Raw genomic sequence first — 13527 nt, forward strand, 5'->3', positions numbered from 1 at the left:
AACCATGTAAAGATATGCAGATTATTAATTGTGTCTGTGTAGGGAACAAATGATTACTGAAGACCTACTATGTGCTAGTCACTGTGTGCCCAAGATATAGTCATGATGTTCCCAGTCCCATTGGGGAAATTTATACATATCTGAATAATCATGAAGTCATCAGAGGTTGTTAAAAAAGATATTTACAAAGGACCACCAGGACCAGACAATGCAATGACCTCTTGTGCCAGAGAGAGAGAGGCAAGAAATGTGGTAATATTTGACCAAGGTCTTAAAGGATGACTACAGATTCACTCAGTGGGTTTCCCCTGTGGGAGTAGACATTCCAATCACAGGGAACATTGTTTGCAAAAGCACAGAGGCCTGAAATGCAAGATAAATCCTGAAAGTGGCCTGGAATCACTGGAATTTAGGGTACAAAGATTAAGCATAACTTTCTTTCACCAGTTGGCTGGCTCTCAGCTGCCTCTCACATTCTCCTGTTTTACTCCTGCTTTAGCCCCCAATACAACAGAGCTTTCTTTCTCACCCAGCATCTCTGGCTGTTGAGTAGGTGATTTCTCGGCTAGTTTATGAGCGTCAGACTCTTTTCATGAATGGGACACACCTTGTGCCTCTCAGTGTCTATTACTCTCTTTAATAAAACCAGTCTTGCCTAGGCTGATTATTCTTCCTATCAATTGGGGTTTATTACCAAAGACTTGTGACTGTTTTCAAGTCAAGTCTATCCTTGAGGAATAAAGATCTGTCATCATTTGGGATGATTAAGGAATATGTTGCACATTCTGAAAATAATCCTGAGAAGTATTCCAAAAATGTTTTGAGAAGTGCTGGTATCATTTTATAGCCTTTTAAGGTGATTCTCAGAGAATACTCCTTTGGATATGCAAATTCTAGTATATTTTAAAATAGTCACATATTGTTCATTTTTGGGTGTGAAAATGATATTGTGGTTATATCTCTTTAAAAATCATATTTTAGAGATGCATACTGAAATACTAAGGTGAGATGTGCTTTAAAATAATCCAGTGGTGGGAGGAGAGGGCAGTGTGGGGAGTACAAATGAATTCGTGGGCAGCCATATGAGGTTCATTGTATTTGGTCCTGCACGTCTTTTTTTCGCACATGTTCAAAACTTTGAAAAATAAAAGGTTTTTTAAAAAGTCACATTATAGTCACCCTTCATCTTGAACTTGTAGGTTGGAAAGGCATAATCGTTTTCACAAATATAAAGATGCACTTAGGGGCGCCTGGGTGGCTCAGTGGGTTAGGCCACTGCCTTCAGCTCAGGTCATGATTGCAGGGTCCTGGGATCAAGCCCCGCATCGGGCTCTCTGCTCAGCCGGGATCCTGCTTCCTTCTCTCTCTCTCTGCCTGCTTGTGATCTCTCTCTGTCAAATTAAATAAATAAATAAATAAATAAAATAAAGATGCACCTATACTTCAATGTCATCAGTTCACTATCCCCTCCGTAGGTTGAGAGAATCTTGAGTTTTTTATGAGGACCTCTAATACCTTTTGCTATAAAGAATTTTAGTATATATTCATATGCTGATAAACAGTCTTTTGGGAATTCTAAAGATAACTACGTAGGCAACTAAATATATACTGTAAAACAAGAAATTAATGTATACTAAAAATTCTACCTTTTACCCCAAAGAGTGCCTGACTTCTTATTTTAGCTCATCATTGTTTTTTATTTAAGTTTATTTTATTTTAAAGTTTTATTCATTTATTTGACAGAGGGCGAGACAGTGAGAGAGAAGGAACATAAGCAGGAGGCATGGGAAAGGGAGAAGCAGGCTCCCCACTGAGCAGGGAGCCTGACACACGGGGCTGATCCCAGGATTCTGGGATCATGACCCAAGTCAAAGGCAGACGCATAATGACTGAGCCAACCAGGCGTTCCTGTTCTTAATTTTACAGTATTTCTGCACTATGAACACTAATGAATAAATATTATCAAATGTAAATATAGAGATATTTTTCTCTCTATTACAATGTATCAAGTTACAATGACTTGTTTGTCCTCTTTATAGTTCCCTCCTCCACCTATTGAAAAAAAAAAACTTTTTTAAGAACTCCAGGCATTCCTGGACAGTAAAGATCTTGTTGAAGTCAGGTCTCTCTGCCATTCAAACTGTTTAGTCTGCAGAGTAGCTTATAGAATGGGATGTCTTCAGAGCCTCTCCAACATACAAAATGCTTTGTTATAGAGATGGTAAGGTGACTCAGTGGGTCCTCTTCTTCCCTGGGAGAGCCCACAGACTCCAGAGCACCGAGCAAACTCACCAGTCTGAGCTCACCTTCTGACCTCAGAGATCCACTGGAGATGAACAACTGGGGCAGGGTTGTAGTCTTCCTATTTGAGTCAGTCCTGGACTCATAATACATGCATTTTGTAGTGGTCTCCTTGGCCCGAATTATGTTTAATTAACACTTTCCTTTCATAAATCACCTCTACAAATTTCAATTTATACATTTTCCAGGACACTTTGCCTTTAGGTGAAAGTATCCCAAAGTGTGACTAAGGTTCATTTGCACACACATCATTTGGAATGCTTGGAGAGCCGCCCCTCACCACACACGTTCCAGAACAGATCACTGGAAGCAAGGCCTGGTGACAAGGCCTGGGCACAAGTACTGTGTACTTGTCTAGTACACAGTAACGACTCACAGCTAAGCTTTAGGGGAAGTTTCCAATTGGCTATGGGATGGCAAGAAGAAGAACAATAAACCACCACTCCACTCCTGCCCACCACAGTCTTTAGAAGTCTGTTTTCTCAAGTTGTAAGATACACTGTTGATTTAACAACAGCTTCTTGTGCAAAAAGAAGTCCTACATTTTGGGCAGAATTTTAGAAATATTAAGTGCAAAATTATCCGTCAGTTCTTAGAACGATAACATTGCACATAAGTTTACTGGTTATCATTTAATAGTAAGTTCTTTTAAAATACTGATTTAAATGGTTAGTTGTTCTCATCCTTTTAATTTTTGTTTTTGTTTTTGTTTTTTTAAGTGTGAGGTTTTTGTTTTGTTTTGTTTTGTTGGTTTTTTTTTGCCAACAAGGAGATACTAACTAGGCAAGTTGTTTTAGGGTATCAGTCTTCAAATTTTACCTTTATCTATACTATCATGTAGGAAGACTTTACAGAAGATATAAAGGCCAAGGAGAGCTTTAAGGGAATGGAGGTTTTGAATATTCCATTTCCCTTAGCATTCCTTAAAATTGATCTGAAGAAATAACTTCTGGAGAGGGGACCAAGGTGGTGACATAGGAGGCTCTTGAGCTCTCCTCTCCCATGGACTCACTGAGAGCACAGCTACACGTGGAGCAGCTCTTACTGAAAGAGACCCAGAAACTAGCTAAGCAACTTCTACACAGCAGATGAGTAAGAAAATACCCACATCAAAACAGGTAGGAAAGGCTGAGACACACTCTTGCCATAAACCTCCCCCCACTCTCTGCACTCCTAACCCCCAGTTTCTCCGTGAAGAGTGAAGGGTTTGGACTCCACATTTAGTGCCCCACTCGTAAGACTTCCACTTGGCTGGCCCCCAGAAAGCCCACCTTTGAAAGTCAATGGAGCTGACATCCATAAGACCCACAAGACCATAGCAGAAAAGATAGTATCATCTATAAGTGATGCTGGGAACACTTGGCAGCCATGTGCAAAAGAATGAAACTAGACCCCTGTCTTAACACCCTCCCCAGAACCAACTCAAGTGCAGTTAGTGGATTAAAGACTCGGCTGGGGGCGCCTGGGTGGCTCAGTGGGTTAAGCCGCTGCCTTTGGCTCAGGTCATGATCTCAGGGTCTGGGATCGAATCCCGCATTGGGCTTTCTGCTTAGCAGGGAGCCTGCTTCCCTCTCTCTCTCTCTGCCTGTCTCTGTCTCCATCTACTTGTGATCTCTCTGTCAAATAAATACATAAAATCTTTAAAAAATAAATAAATAAAGACTCGGCTGTAAGGCCTGAAACTGTAAAACTCTTGGAAGAAAACTCAGCGGGGGAAGCTCTTTCAAACTGATCTTGGCAATGATTTTTTTTTTTTTAATTAGTCAACAAAAGCAAAAATAAACAAGTGAGACTAATAAAACTAAAAGGTTCTGTACAGCATAGGAAACCATCCCCAAAATGAAAAGGCAGCCTATGGAATGTGAGAAAAATATTTGCAAACCACATACCCAGTAAGGCATTAATATCCAAAATAAATAAGGAATTCATATAACTTAATAGCAAGAATGGAAATAACCCAATTAGAAAATAGGCAAAGGATATGAATACACATTTTTCCAAGAAAGAAATGCAGATGGCCACCAGGTACTATGAAAAGGTACCCAACATCACTAATTGTCAGGGAAAGGCAAATCAAAACCACAATGAGATATTATCTCACACCTGTTAGAATGGCTGTCCTCTGAAAGAGAAGAGATGTCAAGTGTTGGTGAAGACGTGGAGAAAAGGGAAAACTTGTTCATTGTTAGTGGAAATGTAATCTGGTGTAGTCACTGTGGAAAATGGTATGGAGGTTTCTCACAACATTAAAACTAGAACTACCATGTGGTCCAACAATTCCACTTCTGGGTACATATCTAAAGGAAAGTAAATAACTGTCTTGAACAGATAACTGGACTCCCATGTTTATTGCAGTGTTATTTACAATATCCAAGGTGGGGAAACAGTTTAAGTGTTCATTATTTGTGAATGGATCAAAAAAATATGGTATATGTCTACGTATACAGTGCAATATTATTCGGTCTTAAAAAAGAAGGAAATCCCTTGCAGCAATCTAGATGACCAGAGGGCATAATGGTAAGGACATAAGCCGAAGAGAGAAAGGCACATATTACATGGCATCCTGTATATGTGGGATCTAAAAAATAAACTCATAGAAACAGAGAGTAGGAAAGTAGTTTACAGTGTCTGGAAAGTGATGGAAATAGAGGGAGATTGGTAAAAGGGCACAAACTCCAGTTATAAGATGAACAAGGTCTGCAGGTCTAATGCGTAATATGACAGTAGTTGATAACACTGCATTGTACAATTGAGATTTGCTTAGAGAGAACTTAAATGGTCTCACACACACAAAGTGATGTGATGGATATATTAATTAACTCAGTGGAGTGAATCCTTTCACAATGTATAATATAGCAAATCATCACATTGTACATTTTAAATATCTAATTATTTTATTTGTAAGTTACTCATCAATAAAGCGAAGAAGATAATTTTTAAAACATGGAGGATATATTTCCAGCTCTGCTTCTGCACAGCCATTCCTCATTATCTCATATTTTAAAGAAGAGAGGCCCCCTTATCACCCTAATCTTTCTATAGCATATTATCCTACAGTAGAAAAACCTCTGTACCCCACTGATATAATTAGAAATATGTTTCTAATATAGCATCGGTATTGGTATCAGTGTTGAGAAAGGGAGTCATACTGATGAATGAATAACAAGTTCTTTTGTAGTTAGATGGTTTCCTACTTTGCTTTCAGTAAAATCACAAGAATATCTATAATCAGTTGTCAACTGATAATTAAAAACAAAATGTGGTGCTAGGTTTCCCCATGATTTTTGGCATATGGCTGAAAGTGCAAGGAATTGAGGGCATTGTTGGGACAAAGCTCCTTCTATCCCCACCAACCTATTTACATAAACAGTTTTTTTCTCAACATTTTCAAAACACAAAAAGGTGGGAGGGTAAAACTGATGTTGAACCCTGTCTTAATTTAGCCACAAGTAGTAAGGAAATATGGCTAAATTGATACCTGACCTAATTTTCACAAAAATTAGATACTTGACATAATTTTTGCAAAACTAGCCAATCCCCATCCAGCTCATTAAGATGCATCTAAAATAAAAAATGTGATTTTTCTGTCTAATTACTTAGCAAAATTTTTAATACAACCCATTTGTTTTCATCAGTAGTATGCTAATAGTAGTTGAGATAACTTGATCCATAATAATTTTTAAATACAACTTCATGGTCACCACAAATAAGAAAAATACAATTTCAACATACATGCCTTTTGTTGTGATAAGGTAATTGACCAAAGTCTTTGAAGAATAAAAATATGTCATATTAGGATGGAGGTTTTTGGTAGAAGCAGAATAGAAATATGAGTTCAAGGAGAGAAAGGAAAGATGCAAAATCTCTGATTATTAAAGAACAACTTGTTTGTGTATTTTGAAAAAATAGATGATGTGGTATTTAGATTCTATTCAGTGTATCTTGTAAGTGGTGTTAGGTATGTATATATTTTTTAATGATAATATTTACAGTGCCCCGGAAGTTACATCCTTTGCAAGTATTTTAACTTGAGATAAAAAGTTTTGGATGTCAGCTTAATAATGTGCCAGAAGATACAAAGCTTTACATAATTATTTTGGAAGTGTTTGCAAGTAAAAAGTTTGAAGACCATTATTCCTGGAAGCTCATCTTGAAGTCTGTCTCTCCGTGCTTTCCAACTGTTTTATAAACACGTAGTTCTGTATAAATACCTTTGAGTTTAAATTAGCTAGAATGGCTTCTTTTATTGGCAACCAAATCTTGACTAACACAGATGAGGCCCCTCATTCTTCCCAGCCTCCTATCAGCCTCCTGCTTTTCCCTACATCTCTTTCTTGTCAACCAGCTGTTAGCATGTGGGGCAGTGATAGCTCTGGAGTGGTACATTGCTGCTATTTTAGGAAACCAGTCAGAGATCAGTGTGTATAATGGGGAGGAATGGAGAGAAATTGGGTAGGCCACCAGTTAGGAGACAATTGATTTTTTTCCAGATGTAAGGAATTTGAACTGTATCAAGTTCATATTCATGGAAATGAAGAGAAGCAGACTGAATTCAAAAGCTACTAAGAAATAAGAATTATTAGTATCAGCCCTTGCTTCATTTCATTTTCAATTTTAAATATTGCCCAAACAGAATTTTCCGATGTTTTCTATCTGTAGACTCTGCCTGGACCTGGTCTGGAGCTCCTTGCTACCCACCTTTCTCACCCTTCCTCCCTCCCTCTCTTGCCCTCCTATTCATCAGACACTCTGCTAAGTGCTGAGACTTCTGAAACAGTTAGTATCAGGTCCCTGGCCTCTGATAGCTTCCGGTTTAGTAGAGAAGCTTATGGCTAAGTATGACGCCAAGAGAGATGTATGGCGCATACTACTCCACCTCTCTCCCCTTGTAACATGCTAGAGGACAGAGAGCTAGAGCTTCCATTTCCCAGACTTCCTCAGATTCCATATGTGGCCCAGCTTTTGCCAAAGCAGACATATGAAAGTTATATTTGGAAGGCAGAAGTGAGACAGAGGTGGCGCTTTCTGCTGTTTCCACTAGCAAGCAGAGATAAGGAGACTCTGGTTTTTCTCTGGCAATGTAGCGGAGGCTCCAGAGTCTGGCACCTATTTCTGTGGGTGCCAGGGACCTCCGTTTCGATGGGCATGGATCTGCCCTGAAGCAATGTGCCTGGAGCCAGGAGTTGAGGCTGCCATTTCCTTACTGCTCAGCTTTCTGGTCATTCCCCAGTTCTCTGACCATTGCACAGGTGGGCACTTCTGGGGATTATTCCCGGAAGCTCATCTTGAAGTCTGTCTCTCCGTGCTTTCCAACTGTTTTATAAACACGTAGTTCTGTATAAATACCTTTGAGTTTAAATTAGCTAGAATGGCTTCTTTTATTGGCAACCAAATCTTGACTAACACAGATGAGGCCCCTCATTCTTCCCAGCCTCCTATCAGCCTCCTGCTTTTCCCTACATCTCTTTCTTGTCAACCAGCTGTTAGCATGAGGGGCAGTGATAGCTCTGGAGTGGTACATTGCTGCTTGAGTTGCTACTATTTCTCCTCTGTGTGCTTTACTTTTCAGAACTGGTCTCTGGCAAGCTCTGACTGGTCCTGGTTCTGGTGAACTGGAGTCTCTTACCCTGGTGAAGGCTATTCATAGACAGATCTAAATGGTGGCTTCAGAACAATTAAACCCTGACATACTGTCTACTCTGTCTGCCTCTGTGTTCCACTCACCTGCTTCGGACTCTAGTCCCTCTTTCTGTGTCCTTTGGACAGGGTGTCTTACTCCCCTTGCTCCTCCTCTGCACTGTGACTTCCTGTAACTGGGTCATTTCCTTTAGAGCATTGATTCTGTTTATTTGGCCTAAGAAGTCCCCTGAGGAGCTCATTTAACATGCAGATTCCCCAACTCAACCCTGAAAGAGTAGGTCTGAGGTAGAGCTGGAAGTCTACATTTTTAACACTCTCAACAGGGCATTGTGACCCACTTGGGTCTTATACTAGACCTTGACAATTCTGCGATGTTAGTGTGTAAACCACTTGAGTGGTTAGGACAGAGATTAGGGTTTAACTCCTTCCCTTTTCCCTGTTCTGTGAAGGATGAGAAAAGAGAGACAACAAAGGGAGCCCCTAGGTTGTAAATTTGGATGACTATGATTCTGATTGTAGCACTGGTTCAAAGAGGAAAATTAAGAAGGGAAACCTGTTTGTGGAGGAAATAATGAGTTCCACTTGAGACATGTCGGGTTTGACATCCAAACGAAGATGATATATTGTTGGCAGCTTGTAATGGATTGATGACTCATGTCTGAGGGTTGATTGGTGGGTTGGATTCTCTGTTGTGTGGACTTCAGAGAATCACTGCTGCAGCTAAATTATTTCTGTAGTGTGGTACAACCATGATTGTCCTGAAGATGACATACATCTATTTGTGTCTTTCCAATATGACATGGAATCAAATATATTTTGTATTTTTTACCCAATTGGGTAAAAGGAAAGGTGAGAAGATTCATGGTAAGATAACCAGTGTTATAGGTTACCTAGGGGATGCCTAAGATCCAGCTCTTTCCCTTAGAGCTCTCCTTTTCTCTCCCTCAGTCCTTCCTTCCCTTTCCTCTACCCTGCTGACAAATATACATTAGGTATGTAAATTGGGGAAGGAAAAATTATAAGGATAAATGTAAGAGAAGAGATTAAAACCCAAAACTGCAGATATAACAGTAAATGTAAATGTTTCACAGGTCTTTGTGTAAAGGAGAACTCTTTATTTTTTTTCTTCCAAACCATTGTAAAAGTTCTGTTTCTTCTCTAGGACTTAAAGTCACTGTTTAGGAGTGGTTTTCAAACTTTCTTTGAGTGAAATCTTTTTTTTTTTTTTTCTTTTTTAAAGTTTTTATTTATTTATTTGAGAGAGAGAGAAAGCATGAGAAGGGTGAGGGTCAGAGGGAGAAGCAGACTCCGCGCCGGGCAGGGAGCCCAATGCAGACTTAGTCCGGGGACTCCAGGATCATGACCTGAGCTGAAGGAAGTTGCTTAACCAACGGAGCCACCCAGGTGCCCCTCTTTGAGTGAAATCTTATGCAGAAAAAGTATTTCAGAAATGTAACTATACTTGATTGAAATCAAATATATACCATTTACTCATTATAAACATGTTGCCTAGGTTCCATGAGAACAGTGAGACTGTTTTGATGGAGATAAAAGTTTAAAGCTAGGGTATAAGGACAATCGTTCTATGTGAGCAAACAAATGTCTTTGCAAGTCTGATAAAATCCTGATTCATTCAGAAGAGTAGTTACAAATGAACACTTAAAAACAAAAACATGTTTTGCAATCTTGGCATACTGAAAGTAAACTGATATGGTACCAGAACCCTAATTCTGAAATCTACCCTATAATTATTTAACTTTGCCAGGGGTCAGTCATAAATATTCATTGAACTCTTAGTATATTCTAGATACCGAGGTTGTATTAGAGAAAACAGACACATGGAATTTATGGCCTAGCAGGGAAGGTAGACACTAAAAAAAAAAGTTGTAAGTAATTTACAAGTACATAAACTACAACTTGAAAAAAATCCTGAGTATGTTGGGAATGTATGACAGGAGACCTAACCTTGTATAGGATGTTCTTCCTAAGGAAATGGTGTTTAAGTTGAGACATAAAAGGTGACTAGGCAAAGGGAAAGGCAAAAAATGTATTCCAGGTCCATGGGCCACAACATGTAAAGGCCCAAAGGTAGGAGAGGGCCTGGGCTATTTGAGAAACTAAAAGTCAACATGGCTTTTCCCCAACAAAGCTGGAGAGAGTAGTGAGCTACTAATAGAGACTGAATTGTACAAGGCTTTCTAGCCAATGCACGGGAGTAATTTGTAAAGTTATTAATTGATGTGTTTTTAATGCCAGTATTACTATTAACTGTCAACCCTCAACCACTTGGGCTATAAGCCAAGATTATTCCCCTAAGAGGTGGAGGAAGTGCTTCAAAGAAAATCAGTAACAGAAACTTTAAATATTTGGCTAAGTCCAAGCCAAAAAAATAAAATAATAGGCTGGACATTAGAAAAATTGGGACCATATGCTTACTGAGTGAGAGTAAAGTCAAGCACCTGCCTAGAGTACCTGAGAAAAGGAACCTAGAAGATGAAGGTGATCCCCAGAGGGCTGTGGGGAGCAGCCCAGTATTTTCCAGTGTGACCAGAAAGTGACACTAAAAGGTAGGTTGACCAGGAGGTTGCTTGTGAGGCAGCGCAAATACTGAGGGCAGCAAGTGTCTAGAGTGGGAAGGACAAGGAATCAGTACATTGGGGTGGGGTTAGAGGCCATCAGTTAATATTTCTTGTATCATCCTGACATATCTATGTTAAGTATTGGGTGTTAATCTGAAAGGTAGTAGAAAGCCACTAAGGGATTTTTTAAGATTTTGTTTTATTTGAGGGAGCGAGTGAGCACAAGCAAGTGGAGCAGCAGAGGGAGATGGAGAAGTAGACTCCCTGCTGATCAGGGAGCTCAACGTGGGGCTTGATCCCATGACCCCGGATCATGACTTGAGTTAGAGGCAGATGCTTAACAACTGACTAAACCGCCCAGGCGCCCCTGAAGGTTTTTGTTGTTGTTGTTGTTGTTTTTAAGATTTATTTATTTATGAGAGAGAGGGTAGGAGGAGCAGAGGTGAGGGGAGCACAGATCCTTGCTGAGCACGGATCCTGACGGATGCAGGTCTAGATCCCACAAACCCGAGATCACGACCTGAGCCAAAATCAAAAGCTGGATGCCCAATCCGCTGAGCTACTGAGGCACCCCACCACTGAGGGATTTTAAATAGAAACCCGTCTTGATGATATCTATCTAACTGGGTACAGAGAACGGCTGGAAGTAGGTAGAACTGATCTTAAGGGAAAACGGCTAGAAGGATATTGCAGTAGTCTATGTAGGCAAGAGATGAAAATGGTCTGTACAAGGCTGGTAGCAGGAAAGGATTCACAGATACCTGTCTTATTCTGCTCAAGCTGCCATAATAAAATATGTAATAAAGACTAGGGGGCTTAAACAAGAGAAATTTATGTTCTCACAGTTGTGGAGGCTAATCATCCCAGATTAAAAGGTCTACCAGGGTTGGTTTCTGGTGGAAAGCTCTAGTCCTAGCTTGCATATGGCTTATATTGTGTCCTCACATGACAGAGATCTTTTTCTTTCTTCCTCTTATAAATGAACTCATTTAACTTTTGTTGCCTCCTAAAGCCCCTGTTTCCAGTTAGTCACTCTGGGGGTCAGGGGTTCAACAAAGGAGTTCAGGGAACACAATTCAATCCATAGCAATATATGATATCTTTAGTGCTTGATTGGATGTGGGAATGAGGTAGAAGAAGGTAGGGGAGTCAAGGATGAGCTTAGGTTACTGACTTGAGTAGAAGTAATAGTGCTATTTAGGGAGATTGGAATCCCTGTCAGTAGAGAATATTTAGGGGCAAAATATCTAAACCTAATGTTAAACTTACTTATTTTTCAAGTACCTATGAGACAGCAATAGGAAATATCATTGGGTAGTAGGTTCTATGGGCCTGGAATTCAGAAAAACATCTGGGGTACAGATGTAGATGTAGGTCTCATCAGCCTATAGATGGTCATTAACCATTGGAGGGAAGGAGAGTCCACTGGGCGGTGGTTCTCAAACAGAAATGTGCATCAGAATCACTTGGCTAGCTTGTTAAAACACAGATTGCTTGGCCCCACCCCCAGAATTTCTGATACCACTGTATTTTTGGCAGCATATGAACTTTTTAGGGCCTTGGAAATATACTGGTAAATTACTTTCCAGAGAGCTCATAGCAATTTATGTCTTTATCAGATCAGTATGAGAAAGCCTATCTCACAGTATCCTTTATTGCATTGAATGTTATAATTTCTTAATCCCAAAGATTAAAAAAGTGATCTCATTGCAATTTTACTTTGCACATCTGTGATTATCTGCGACAGTGAACATTTTTCCTGTTTTAAAATGCTGTTTGCAGGTCCTTTGGTTTTCAGTAAAAAGTTTTCTGTTTTTATGTATTTCTGTTTTAACACATACGTACTTTAGCCCCTTCAGTACACCACTGTATTTTGTGATCAGCATATTTGGGAGATAATTTGCACTGGTGATGTGTACCCTAATGCGTGTGAATTGAAAGAATTCGGCAGGTCTTTCATATTCATCTTTGTCAATATGATGAAAATACTCTGCTACTGATACTTTCTCAAATTGAATAATATAAAAATGAGGCCTAAATGGTGCTAGAGATAGTTTCCATGTGGGTGTAGGGTCAGTAAAACCAAGACGTTGTCATTCTGATTGAGGCTAGCTTGTCCTGTGGCTTTTTAAGGGGGCAGAGACCCAGAAATTCTTCCTCTTCTCTAAATGTGGAACACACTTGACTGGCTCTGGCCAACTGGCCATGACCTAATGTTCCGTCTTACACCATCGCTCAGCATGTGAAAGCCAGCTCAACTGCTTAGCTAGATAGCAGTGAAACTACTAATGACAAAACCAGATCTGCCTGGGAGCTCAGAGGGCTGGTCTCTGTGGCTCTTTTAGTCAGAACCCTGTTACTTTTCAGACGGCCTGTTTCAGTCAGTGATGTTAGATGACTTGAAAGTATACTTCAGCATATGCCCGAGACATCTTATGACTCTTTCCTGGCCTACAGTCTCCCCTGTTAATTTAAAATAACATCTGCCTTGGCCCCCTGTCATCACTTGCTTTGGCAACTGCCAATCTTGGCGCGCTGAAACTGGGCCTAGGTCTGGTTTGTTGGCTGGGAAGCAAGTGTTCCCACAGTCATCATCAAATTGCATTTCGTAAACACCCACCTTAGAGTTAGTTCATCACGGAGATACATTCTGGCTATTTGAAGTGAAAGAGAGCCAGCAGATTTTTCAGATAAAATGCACAGAGGCATAATATGGTGTCGTAGCAAGGGCAACTCCCTTCATATCCACAGGACATGGGATTTTGCAATATATCTTTACTCTGTATGGAGATTCTGAGACCAAGCACCTCTTCCTAGATTGGGAACAAAGGAGAGCACGATGGAGCGGACCTGAATTTTGAGTTGAAACAGACGGGTCTTCTGGCTGCGTGGCCTTGAGCAACTTACTTCGTTTCTCAGAACTTCTTCCTTCAACTGTGAAGTGGGGTAATACATTTCTTACAGGGCTGTTGTGAGAATGTGGAAACATGTAAAACATTGCAGGTGT

Source organism: Mustela nivalis (assembly GCF_964662115.1).
Source record: "Mustela nivalis genome assembly, chromosome: 12".
In the NCBI taxonomy this organism is placed as follows: Eukaryota; Metazoa; Chordata; class Mammalia; order Carnivora; family Mustelidae; genus Mustela; species Mustela nivalis.